The 13,059-nt window shown below is 34.1% G+C and overlaps 1 protein-coding gene across 1 annotated transcript in view; it reads left to right on the top strand.

Moving 5' to 3' along the window:
* KCNH7 (potassium voltage-gated channel subfamily H member 7) overlaps positions 1 to 13,059 on the top strand; it is a 415,423-nt gene that overhangs the window by 237,754 nt on the left and 164,610 nt on the right. The gene's annotated exons all lie outside the window — the stretch shown is intronic.

Raw genomic sequence — 13,059 nt, forward strand, 5'->3', positions numbered from 1 at the left:
ACTCCTTGAAATAACTTATATTAAATGCCTGGCTCAATATTCATTTGCTAAAAAAAAAACCTGTTGTTCAATAAATGTTACTTTCATTCCCTCCCCACCGCCATTGCCGCGGCTAGTGTTGGAGGGCCCACTTCTTTCTAAAAATCCTACACACGCAGACACACAGTCTCCCAAGCCTTACAAGGTCAGCATCTTCTCAAGTCACTCTGTTGTATAGCATTCATCACATTTTATTTTTTTACTGTCTTCCTTACTTGATTTTAAGCATCATGACGACAAGGACTATGTCTATTTTGTTCACCTTTGTCTTCTAGGATCTGGCCTTTTGAAGGCACTCAATGACTGAGCAAATCAGTAAATAAATACATACATTCTCTCATTCTCTCTCTCTCTCTCTCTCTCTCTCTCCTCTCTCTCTCTCTCTCTCTCTCTCTCTCTCTACTCTAAAGCTCTTTCTCAGTTCTTTAATTCATTAATTCATGAAATTCTTCTATCCAAAGCCAAATTCTTTCTGCTCAAATTATAGATAATGAATATTCCCAGGGCAGAGTTGCTTAACAACTGAATGTCTTACTGCTAAGATAGAAACAATCAAAAACAAATGCCTTATGAGAATCAGTTCTGAAAGGAAGAGATCAAAAGAGAGAAAGGCCTGAAGAGAGAAAGGGTGCAGACTGGGCCCAGGGGAAGAGAGTGAAAACCATACTTACCTTCTTGTGAAAATCTAGCCCACCCTTTTAAACAATGTTTCTGCCTTTTGTTCTGGTCTGCTCCCAAAATTGATTCCACTCAGAGCTGGTAGATGATCTAAGTCAACATCAAATAAATTGGTGAACAGGCTTTAGAGATGCCATAGAAAATACTTTCTGCGAAAAATGACATGAATCACTACAGGAATATTTGACTTGAGTATGTATTGTAGTACAGGTACTTGTCTCAATATTCCTAGGAACAAAAGGGCACAACATCACAGTGGAAGAATCACAGATTAGGCTAACTTGGAATCATAGCTTTGAGATTAGGGAGCTCTCTGACCTTGGGCAGGTGACTTAATCTTGTTAGTCTCTATTTCTTCAATTGTAGAATAGAAATAGCCATGCCTATGTGGAAAGAATCTGGCACTGATAATATAAACATATAAAGTTTAAATTTTTCATTTATTTAATGGGGAACTTGCAGAAAATTCTAGAAAATACAGTCTTAAATAAAATTGTGCTGCCTTCATGAGGATTAGGTAAATCTATTCTATGAAGAAAAAAGAAATAAATGAAGTATTTTATGTTGATATAGTTTTTTACAGTTTATAAAATACTCTCCCTAGAAATCTTTCTCATCTGAACTAATACTACTCTGTGAGGAAAGGAACAGGTTATATTTTCCCAATTTTACAGAAGTAACTGAAATTAGGTTAAGCGCTTTGGCTAAAATTTTAGGAAAACTCATACAAATGGGGAAGCTGGGTCCGGAGTCCAAAGTGCAAAGCTCAGAGCTTTTGACCCAAGACTCACCATTCTTTTCACCATAGTAGTCAAATTCCAGAGAAGTTTCCAGAGCAGCAAAATTTGAAACCTCTTCAGGTTCCTCAGTGAATAACTCCCTGCTCTCTTCCTTATCTATGAAATTAAAGATGTTAATATAATTCAATGGCCTTAAATGAGGGAGAATAAGAACAGAAGTTGCAAGAAAAGTTTATAATAAATTATCTTGCTTGAAAAAGCTTCTTTTTATCCCCCTCGTTCTATCAGATCAAATTCAAACTTATCTTTTCTTTCCCTTTTTCACTTCTTATTTCTTCATCTCTTGTTTGTGATACTAATTTGGTCATCCTAGTTCTTGCCACCTTGAAAAATCTATGACACACCATTTTTTTCCCCCTGTATTCTCTTGCAAACAAGAAAAAAAACATGTTTGTGGTTATGGAGGACTTTTTTGAGGGAGGTACATTGTTGAGGAAAAATGAATTCAAGTAAGAGGTGGGAAAAGGTTCAGACTAGATAGAAGAGAGGAGTGGCTAATTTCAGTAACTGTTCCTGGATTCTGTTTTTCACCTTTAAGGAACAGATTCCATTAAGGAACAGGTTGCATTCTAATCTTAACTCCTTATATCTTTGTATTTTGTAATTGGAAGACCTTTCATCTTCTTCCTTCTTACTATCCCCAAGCCCTCAATTTTATAGAATTAGAAAATAAAACAGAGAGGTTACAGAACTCAAGTGAAGTTGCAAAGAAGTTAAAGGAGCAGCATTTTTTCTTGTCTTTTTCCTCAAGAACTCTTAATTTATAACCTCAAATAGTGTTAGAGAAAAAAGTTAAGCAAACCAACTGTTAGTAAAGTCATGGAAAATTCCATGAAAGAATATGAATTTTTCAGATCAATTAAGGAAAAAAAAAAAAAAGACAAACAGTTACTTGGTGCGCGGCCATAATCTCTCTTTATGCAAAGAATAGATGCTGCTATTAGAAAAATGCACGTTGGCCAAATTCAGAACTTTTTCAAAACTGATGGGTTTAATTTTAAATCGAACCCAAACTGCACGTTCCTCAAAGTTGTTTATGCATGGCAAAACCTCATTTCCTTCAAGTGAATCAGCTATGTGAAAGATCATTCATTAAGCTTCAAGAACTGCAAAAAATAATTGTTTAGTTAAAATTAATTTCACAGCTCTATGGCTAACTGAGAAAGTAAAATATCTCTGTGAGTTGGTTGTGAATTTTTTAACTGAAGTAGTGATTTGGTTTGTTTAAGGATTTTTTGAGCATTGTTGGTTCTCATGTTTGAACTCACATAAGCACAATCTTCTTAGTTCTAAGGTAAAATATTATTCTCCCAGTTAATTCGCAAATAAATGCTAGTGTTTCATAAAGGCATAAGAAAGTACTTGGAAATGCTATTGGGATGTAGTCATGTAGGACAGTTAATATGCAGAAAAGGGGGTGGGGGCAGACAATAGCAGCCAGACCTGAAATTTTACCTGTTTCCCAGGAAAATTAGTCTCTAGGGGGTCAGATGTAGCTACATGCTGGGAGAAATAATAGAATAAAACACGTAGAAAACATAGCTTAGGCAAGAGTTGGCCACTCTGGACATCATTTGGCATGAGGAGACCCAAAAGAAGTTAAAAGGTGACTTGACAGGCATGAATGCACAGTAATAGGATATCCGGGCAGGCAGGTGAGCAGTCAGTCTCAGGCAAATCTGTCTACTAATAACAGAGCTCCTGATAATAGACAGAGGCTGACTGAAGTCCCCATGTGACACTATTCTACAGGAATAGAAACCAAAGCAAGTTACAAAGACTGAGATTTAGACAAGCAGGAGTAGAGTAAATGGGAAGGGAACCAGGGTTAAGGAATAGGGCAGAAAGCCAGTTATTCTACTTGATCATCAAGGTCAGGAGCAAACTAGCAGCAGGTGTGATTTGATCCTGTGTCCCTGAATAGAAGGCTTTACAGCTCTAAACCCTCCCACGCATGGTCAGATTCCCAGCTCTGGATCCTGAGCTAAACCTGCCTGCCAAGTGACTTAGCTAGAGAGGAGGGGGCAGGGGCTACACAGAGGCATGCCTGCTATGAGCACTACAACTTTGCCACAATAACTGAAAAATAAAAAAAGTGAAAGCCTCAAATGCCCAACACTTCCACTGGCATTTGATATTATATACCAAGAATAGCTCATACGATATTTATCATTCTCACCTTCCTCAGCATTTAGCATTCTATCTGAAAACTATTTAATCATGATATGAAACAAGTTGATGTTTTGCTTTTGTAAATTCAGCCGATAATACTAATAGACAAAAGAATATAGAATTGAGTCTCCCAATAGCAGGCTTCAGGTCATGGATCTGCTGGGACTGGCTGTGGTACCGTAGCCACTACCCAGTGTTGTCCTCATCATGTATACAGTGGCAGGATGAGTTTACAGGTCCCTTTCATCTCCAGCTTTCTATAGTATTTTCATTTCAGAACTCAAAGAGATAAACACCACTAAAGTATTCAGGGATTTTTCTTCTAGACAGTTCATATGGCATTTATAACACTGAATGCTTAAATGAAAAACAAAAACAAAAAAAAAGTACTTTGTCCTCAAGAGCTTCAGAAAGTATTTGCAATCTATTAAGTAAAGAGATTACATTTCAATTGCATTTATACAACTGTATTGAGACCATAATAAAGAAATATTACAGTTCTATTGAGCCAACTCTTTAACGAGTATACGATAGAGTTTTTGTTCCTCATTTTTTCACAAAGAGAAGAAATTAAGACTTAAAAAAAGCTATGCTAATGTTAAAAAGAGACCATTAAAACCCTGAAATAGTGAATTGAGACAGACTCTTCTGTCAAATTGAAAAATGACTAATGAAAGTCAAATATACAAACCAATCTCTCTCAGGCAGTCCCATTTGCATTGTATTAAACATTGACATTTACTAATATTTAATGTGTGTAGTTTTTAGTGTCCAATGAAAAATATAAATATCCAGGCTATGGAGATGCAAAATATACCTGTGTCTTGTAGACTTTGTCAGTAGATTAATACCTAATCAGTGAATTAGGTATTAAAGATAAATCAATACCAATATTTCAGACTAATTTCAAATTTTTAAACACTTTCACCTACTTAAGAGTAAGAGCCTTGATGATAACTTGAATATATAAAAAATTATGACACAGATATGCTTATTCTACTTTTTGTAACATAATTATAATTTATATGACAACTCATCCTTACAGGCATTTTTTTCCTAGTGAATATATGCAGAAATGTACTTGCATACACATAAAACTATGATGGGAATATCTCTTTCCCTTTTCTTTAAAAAGTTTAACATAAAAACTTTCTGCCAATTAAATATATAGCAATATTTCTGTAAAACAGTTAAGTAACTTTACTGAACATGATAACATGTTGAATGATTCCTCCCAAGTAGGACCTAGAATAATTTTGGTAATCTTAATTTAAATTTATACAATATAAACACAAAACAAAAGACAACCGAAATACTTGTACGTATCTAGTGGACTGAAGAAACTAATCAACTTTTCTGCAGACATATTAAAATAATAAACATTTTAATATGTCTGCAGAAAAGTTGATTAAACAACAGTTCTGTGAACATGTAATTATTAAGTAAATTTTTTGTAAATTCCTGAGCAAAGTAATTCTGTACCTTGCTATTTTCTAAGATATTTCAACTTAAATCTCTACACCCAATTTTTACGTGTACTTTAATTATGTTAATAGTATTTTCACTAAATTGAAACTTTCATTCATTCTTGTAGTTATTTCTTCAGGGAATATTTATTTAACTTCTCTTTTTCAAGCATTGGGATGCTAGATATTGCCTCAGTAAAGAAGAATGAGGTATAATTCCTCCCTTTGAGGGCCTCTCATTCAATCACGGCTTTATTTCAGAATCTGTCCATCTCCTATCACAATTTACCATTTGACCTTTCTATATATGATGCTATTTAAGACGTTTAAGTTAATTTATATAAAGGGTTTTATTTTCTCTACCATTTCATAACATTTCTTTAAGGAATTAATTTCAGGGCTTATTGAGGTCGTCTGAAAATTATTAGTCTGTACTTGTGGTTTCATGACAGTTATTTTCAGAACCCAAGTTATGGCTTCCTTTAAAATTATAGTTGTATTTATGTATATTGTCATCCTTAAAAACTTAAAATAGCCAGATGTTTATTGGCAAAATGAGTTTATTTGGGAACATCGGAGAATTGCAATTCTAGACAGGCAAGCTAAGGTAAAACCATGAACAAGTCCTGAGAACAAAGGAAAGGAGTACTCCAGTATAGAGAAATGGGGGGAGTTGGGAAGGGCTGTTTATAAACAAAACTTTCATTGGAGGAACCTGGAAGTTCAAAGTGTAGTGGCTGAATCATGGTGCTTTCTCATCGGCTGGGTCTGTTGCTAGGTAAGGAGAAAATCTTCCTCCTCCTGGGGTAGTAGAGCAAGCTTCTTCCTGCTGAGCTCTGTGAACAGCATGGTGTGGTAATGCACGAGAGCTCTCCTTTTAGGACTCCATTTTATATGAGGCTTTTAAAGTTTATTTTCACAATGTCATATGTGCAATATCTGAGAAAAGCTGTAAAGATATGATAAACCAAAAAATAGTTTCTTTTAAAAGATAAGAATCTGTTATGCTGTTTGAGCTCTATTTACATTCAATTCTATTTAAAATAATTTTCATAAAAATTTATATTCGTCTTACTACCTCTGAGTACAGCCCTTTCCTTTACAGATTTCTTATGTACCTTTAGGTTTACTTTTTATTTCTACACTATCTAATAGCTCTAACTTCATTCTTCAACCCATTGATACCTAAAACATTGACTCTGCTCATCATACAACCCAACAATAAATTTTCAACAAAGAAAAAATGTTTATTAAAATTCACCTTTGTTTTGTTATAAAAAATGTTTATTAAAATTAATCTTTATTTTGTTATAATAGTACTTAATCAACTGTAAATGGAAAGTATACAAAATATTTAATACTTTCAAGGTCTTAAATGACATTTTTTCATATATCCACTCATATTCTCCAAATTATTCTTTTCATTGTTTTTAATTTGAAAATTATGTACTGAGATCTTACTGTGCACCAGGCACTATTCTAACCAGTGAATAAAATAGTAAAAAGTACTTATCTTGTAAAGCTCCCAGTTTAGAGAAGAGAAATCAACAACAAAAAATAAATATATAAAACTTACAGTATGTATGACTTATAGCATTTACTACCATAATCATGTGGTTGCTCCACTAAGCCAGACTCATTTTTAACTGTGAGGAGGTGGAGAATGGAGGAAAGAAGCCAGAAAATGACTTGCCCTCATGGTACAGACAATTAACAGCTATTATTTTCACTTTTACTCAATTCTGCCTCCAATTTTATGGAGATACCTGCTTTGCTTAGCTTCACTTACTGGCTTTTGGTACTGAGTTATTGAGAAAGAAAGAAAGGAAGAAAGAATTGTTGGAAGAAGTGTTTCATTTGTCCCTAACCTTTCGTAAATTCCAACTTTCTTAGAAAAAGATCATTTTGATTATAGTGTAAAGAATTATTGTGGAGTATTATACATCGCTAAACTGATAATTTTATAATTATCATCTTTTTCCTAAGACATGACTATATCTTTCAGTTATGTTTTCTTGTATGTCTTGAGTTCATGTCATAAATCAATATAATAGTTCTGCCTTTATTCAGTGAAAAATTATGCTGTGGACATGCCATTAATTGACTATCTTTTGAATGCCTTAATCCTTCCATCTTATCCAGTTGATCAAATCTCACTCATCTTTTAGATCTCCAAAGGTTATTTGAACAATAAAATTAATTCCAATACTCACTTACCCAGAATTGTTTCAGTTTTTCTTCATGTACTCTTGTGTTCAGCATATTATTCCCTCATAGCTGCTGAAGCAAAAATATTACACTTTGATGTTTACAGATTTTATCTCTCCTGACTTTCACCTTTGCTCACCAGAATGAAAGGCCATTAATGGCAATTACTACATATTATTTGTCTTTGCAGCTTCAAACAATAATGACCTTCTCTTTCTTAGGTATTTAGTAAATGTTTCTTGGTTAAATTAATATTGAATTAACTTTGTTTACGTACATGGTAAATTGGTAGTATCTCGTTTTTCCTTCCTTGTATTTAATGTCATATTTTCAAGACAACTTGTTCAGTTTACGCAGATAGTTTTTGGCCATAGGGCCATGTGGAACCAAGTCTGTGAGGAAGCTTCATTCTCATTATGTCATAAATGAATGAGCTGAAAATGGCTACAATCCTTTATTGAACACCTGCAAGACCCAAAATATTATGCCATCCCTAAATAAAACTGGACTAGGACAAAGTGACCATGCCTCACACAAAAATAAATTTACAGAAGACATTAAACTCAGGTAAGTATTGTGACTTTGAGGCTGGTGAGCTTCACAAAATAAGATGGACAAGGAAAACAATAACAAGAAAACAGCAGAGGTCTCTTTTCAAGAGGAAAGTGTTAGTGCTGACAGTGACCTCTTAGGTAAATGTCTTTCAAAGACTCTCAGTCCTCCTCTATGAGTGTTAACATGCAGGACATGATTCGCAGAGAAATGAAAGTGACTCGTAAATATCTTAAAGCAATAAATAATAAGCTAATATTTATTAAGTATTTAGTATACTAAGTGCTTTATAGCCATTATCTTATTTATTCCCACAAAAGCCTTTATTATTACAGAAGCACAAAAGGCTCTGTAATTTGTCACATACCTCAGAATAAAGAAGCTAATATCTGAATCCGAATCCAAGGTATAAGTACATTCTGAAGCACTATCCTGCTCCCAAACTTAAATATATCAAAAAACTTTTCAGTTGCTGAAATTTTTTAAATATAGTTTCTGATTCCTTGTAATGATCTTGGGAGCCAAGGACTGACTTCGGCTTTGCAGTATCCTATCTACTTAGAATCATAGGAACGAGTCTCTGTGGCATGAGAACACTCTGCAGTATCAGGATAACAAAACCACAATTCAGCAAGTGACTATTTAATGGGACATATTGAGATCTTTTCATACAGCAACATAATGCTTACTGTTTCTTTTCCATCTTATTTTACCATATAGTAAAAATTTTTATCCTTTGGTACATCTTATCAAGATATTTTATATGTTATTGGTTTCCAATATCATATTACATCCCAGTGAGAGAATATACAAATAATTAAAATCTATTTAAGTAGCCTATGTGGTCTAACTTATGTAAAGGAGATGTTTCCTTGGACTAGTTAGATTTTCTTATTTCAAACAAAATAATTTATTTGCACATGCTACTTTAAAAAGTAATTAAGAAAAATATATCTTAAATTACTCTAAGCATTGTATAGAAAAAATGCTAAACAACAACAACAACCACACACCATGGTAACTGAAAGAGGCAACTGAAGGAAAATCATTATTCATTGCTAGGGGCAATATTCCGATATGTGTGGCAGGCATTCTGCCAGTCTAGCAGATGGACATATTGAAGCCTCTACTTATTGGTATAAAATATTAATAGTGAGGGCATAATTCCAACCTGAGAACATAAAAACAAATTACTTTGGAGGTTAAGGGGATATGCCATCACTAATCCATTGCTGAGCTGAATTAGCCTACAGAAATAAAAATGGCTCCCTATAACAGGTCTAATCTAATGCTTAACTTATTTAACCAGGTGGGGTTTGGGGAAGACTAGAAAGCTATTATGAATTTTCCTAGCTCATGAAATATGGAATAAGAAGTCTGATGCAGAAGAAGATATATTGATCTAGGGATGCTAAAAGTGAACAGAATGTGGATTTAGCCTTTAATGAACCTCAGAAGTAGAATCATGTAGTAATTTTACAGATGCAAAAATATCATGTTGTACTTCCTTAATCCTAAACCAATAATCCTTCTCATCCTTAATGTTACAAAGAATTAGTGGTCAAGGTCATTCATAAAATATTCTGTAGTATATAATAGGGGGAAATCGCCTGTATAAATGTCTCTTGAAATTTACCACAAAGGGTCTTCCCAAAGTTTTTCCAAGAATAAAAAGCAGAATAGATCGATTTATAAGTAATTTTAGGGGTAGTGAATTCTCTTTCACTTCTCTGAACCTCAGTTTCCTCACAGGTACAGGGCCTGCTTCATGTTGGCAAAGCTAAGAAAATTAATATTCAAATATAACATTCTCTTTCAAGGTTTACGCTAATGCTTTTATCTGGGACTGAACGCCTGTGAAATTTCTGCCTTGTTCTTTAACCTTAGTCATGTCATTTACACTCACTCTCTGGGTCATATCTGTAAATCAGATATAAAAATACAAGTTCAAACCATACTGCATAGGGATGCTAGAGAGATTAAAAAGAAGGAGAAGGAGAAGGACAAAGACAAGGAAGGAAAAAAGTGGACGTGGGTATGGAAAAACAGGATAAAAGAAGCAATGTATATGTGTCTCTTTAAAATGAATTGTATATGGGGAGGAAGATATAGAAGAAAAATTATAATACATATGTTTTAAGTTTTTAAGATAATTTTGAATCTCATTTGTTTATTGCTATTGGAGAATGAATGCCCAATGAAAACTTTAATCTAGATAAGCCTCTGAAAAGTATATTGAGCTGTGAGTTTTATTGAGAAAATATACTTCTTAAATATTCCCACAATAAATCATTGCTATAAACATCAGTCACAAGAGAATGTTAAGGAGAAATAAAAAAAGAGAACTAGGAATTAATGTTTTATGCAAGTTGGCAGATTGTTAGCTTCGGACGCTTTCTATAACCACAAGGAGACAATGCCATAAAGTCACATTAATATCTATAAGATCTCATTTGCAAGACTCTAATTATATGCCTTCCTCCAACAGCCAACATGTTTGGCTAGCTTTTTTCAGTTTGCACGTTATAAACCTTGAAATAAATTTTCACTTCTTTTTTTTAAAGAACAATAGGTAAACGGTCATATCTGGAAATTCAAAGACACAATACAAGATGTTGTTGAATCTTTGCAAAGGCATCTGACAGACATATGCCATTTCATCTTAGATATACTGTTAACTAGAAAAAGCATAATTAATTGATTTGAGTTCTAAGCCATGCAAATAAAACCACTGTTGAGAAGGGTATCTTTGTGTGTGTGTAAATTTCCATAATGTATTAATCAAGAAATACAATACAAGATAGAGTAATTAAAATATAAATGTCTGCATATCATAGAACTGTTATCAATTGCTGCTTACTAAATGATACCATTTAAATGTCTAGTTCTTTCATGTAAGTCATTTATGTTCTCATGCTGAAAACCACCCACAAGGGAGTTAGTATTAACCGAGTTCTCAGATGAAGAAAACAAGTGTCCTCAGATAGTATGTGACAGATCAAACTCAAACCCTTGGCAGTTTTCCCTGCCTGGGAGGTGCTTATCACTATACATTTAAACTCAGTGAATATGCCATCTTTCACTTAGTGGCAGTGGTTTAAATTACAAATGTTCAAAATACCCTATGAAAAGTGACCTTGTGTTTCTGGGTCACATAAGTGACAGTTTCAAGAAAAACCAAAACATACTCTCATCCTCAAATATGAGCTCTAGCAGTAGCATCTCCATGAGGTCAAGCATTCTCCCCTACTACCATCGTCTCAGTGGGCTACATGGCACAAGTGTGACCACCCAATCTGAAGATGGATTCTAGAAAGATTGAGCTTATACTAGAACATTTAAGTCAGAGTTTGCTAAGGGCATAGCAATAGCATGGACAAGACACAGAAAATAATATAGACATTGAAGATCCGGTTTGCAAGATCCCATTATGTTTGGAATTCCCAGCAGGCTGCTTCTCTTTGGCAGAGGCCACCCTTCCCCTACCACTTGGCAAATCTCTCAGCTTCCTCAAAGGCCAGGCCCAAGTGAGCATGACCCAGAGAGAACCAAATTCACTTCCATGTGCTAACATCTGAGCTAAAGACTGATCTCTTTTTCTTGGGTGGCTAACACCAGAAATATGCACCCTCTTATCCTCTGCCTTCACCCAAAAGCCTCTGCTCAGTCAGTTTAGAACACTACACAGGTCACCCAGTCTCCATATGAGAAATAAGCACAGTGTTCATACCACAACATAAATACATGTAAAAGGAACTATTACACTGCCAAATACACATCCTTACAGCTACAGAGTCTCAATTACCTAGCTTTTTAATTCTATATGAGCAATTTTTTATAAAATTGGATACTTTATAAAAGTATCCATATTATAAATCAATAATAAATTTTAGTTAAAATTTTGAAAAATTTTATATATGCATAGGCAAAGTTTTTATTTTCACTTAAAAATAAATATTTATTTTGAAGAAAATGAGATGCTGATTCTTTGTAGCAACAATGACAAGTACTACTATTAATTTGTAGCAAAAGCAATAGCCACAGGAAAAAAATATAAATAAGAATAAAGTGCTTAAAGGAAAAAAAAGAAGAAGCATACATATTATACATCATAGATTTTTAATGTAAGATGGATAATTATGGTCTTTCTAGAATATAAATAAAAATTATAGATCTGAGAGAAATCTCCTACTGAGCAAAACATTTGGTGTTATAACATTTGACAGTCAGTGGATGCACTATTTCCAGATTGTGAAAAAATTTTATTCCAGTTTCATATTTTAAATATGAAGCTGGATTACCCTGGTTCTGTATAAGAATCATCACATTTTAGCAACAGATATCCTTGCAGAGACTAATATACTGAAAAAAATGGCCTCATACTTAGTTATTTCAACAAGGGTGAATCATGGAATGAGCATTGCCTAAAGAGTCACTTCTTCAAGAGTTTGATTATAGCCCCTTTAATCTTTTATAACTATTATATTTATAAACCACAAGTATTTGTATAAATAAAATTATTTCTATTTTGATGAAACAGCTTATGAAAGCACATTAGTTTTATCTGGTCTTCCTTCCATTTCAGTGTTGGAAGTATGATATAGACGTTAAAATTCTATGTTCTAAAAACTATCTTTATTTTATACTTGTCTGGCTGCACGAGTTCAAAAACATAACAACTTTAACCTTGAATACTGCCATATCTTTTAACACACAAAAGTTAAACAGTCAGAGCTGGGGCATGGCACATTCTCTTCTTTCCCTCTGTCCCTTTTTTAATCCTGGTTGCTGACCACCCAGCTACATTCTGATTCTCAGCTTTCCCCAGCCTGGCTAAGTGAGCCCTTTCCTTTTGGCCTATGGCCTCTCCACTTCCCTGAATTCTCCTTGATACCAAAATGGTGTGCTACTTTTGCTCCTGTTCTGATATGTGGTTAGAAGTTAGCTAATTGCAGCAAAGAGAAAAGAGTTTTTCGGTACAGGCAGCCCTGAGATCAGAGCCGTATATTCACAAGAAATTTTGAAATGACAGAAAAATGTTTCAGAAATGTAAACTTCTAAACGCAAGGAAAAACTTGGTTCCCTGATTCATAAATTTTGTAGCAACGCAATTTGGCACTTACTGTATTGGATTTTGGGAACAC

This window comes from Pteropus vampyrus, unplaced genomic scaffold (assembly GCF_000151845.1).
Source record: "Pteropus vampyrus isolate Shadow unplaced genomic scaffold, Pvam_2.0 Scaffold2, whole genome shotgun sequence".
NCBI classification, from domain to species: Eukaryota; Metazoa; Chordata; class Mammalia; order Chiroptera; family Pteropodidae; genus Pteropus; species Pteropus vampyrus.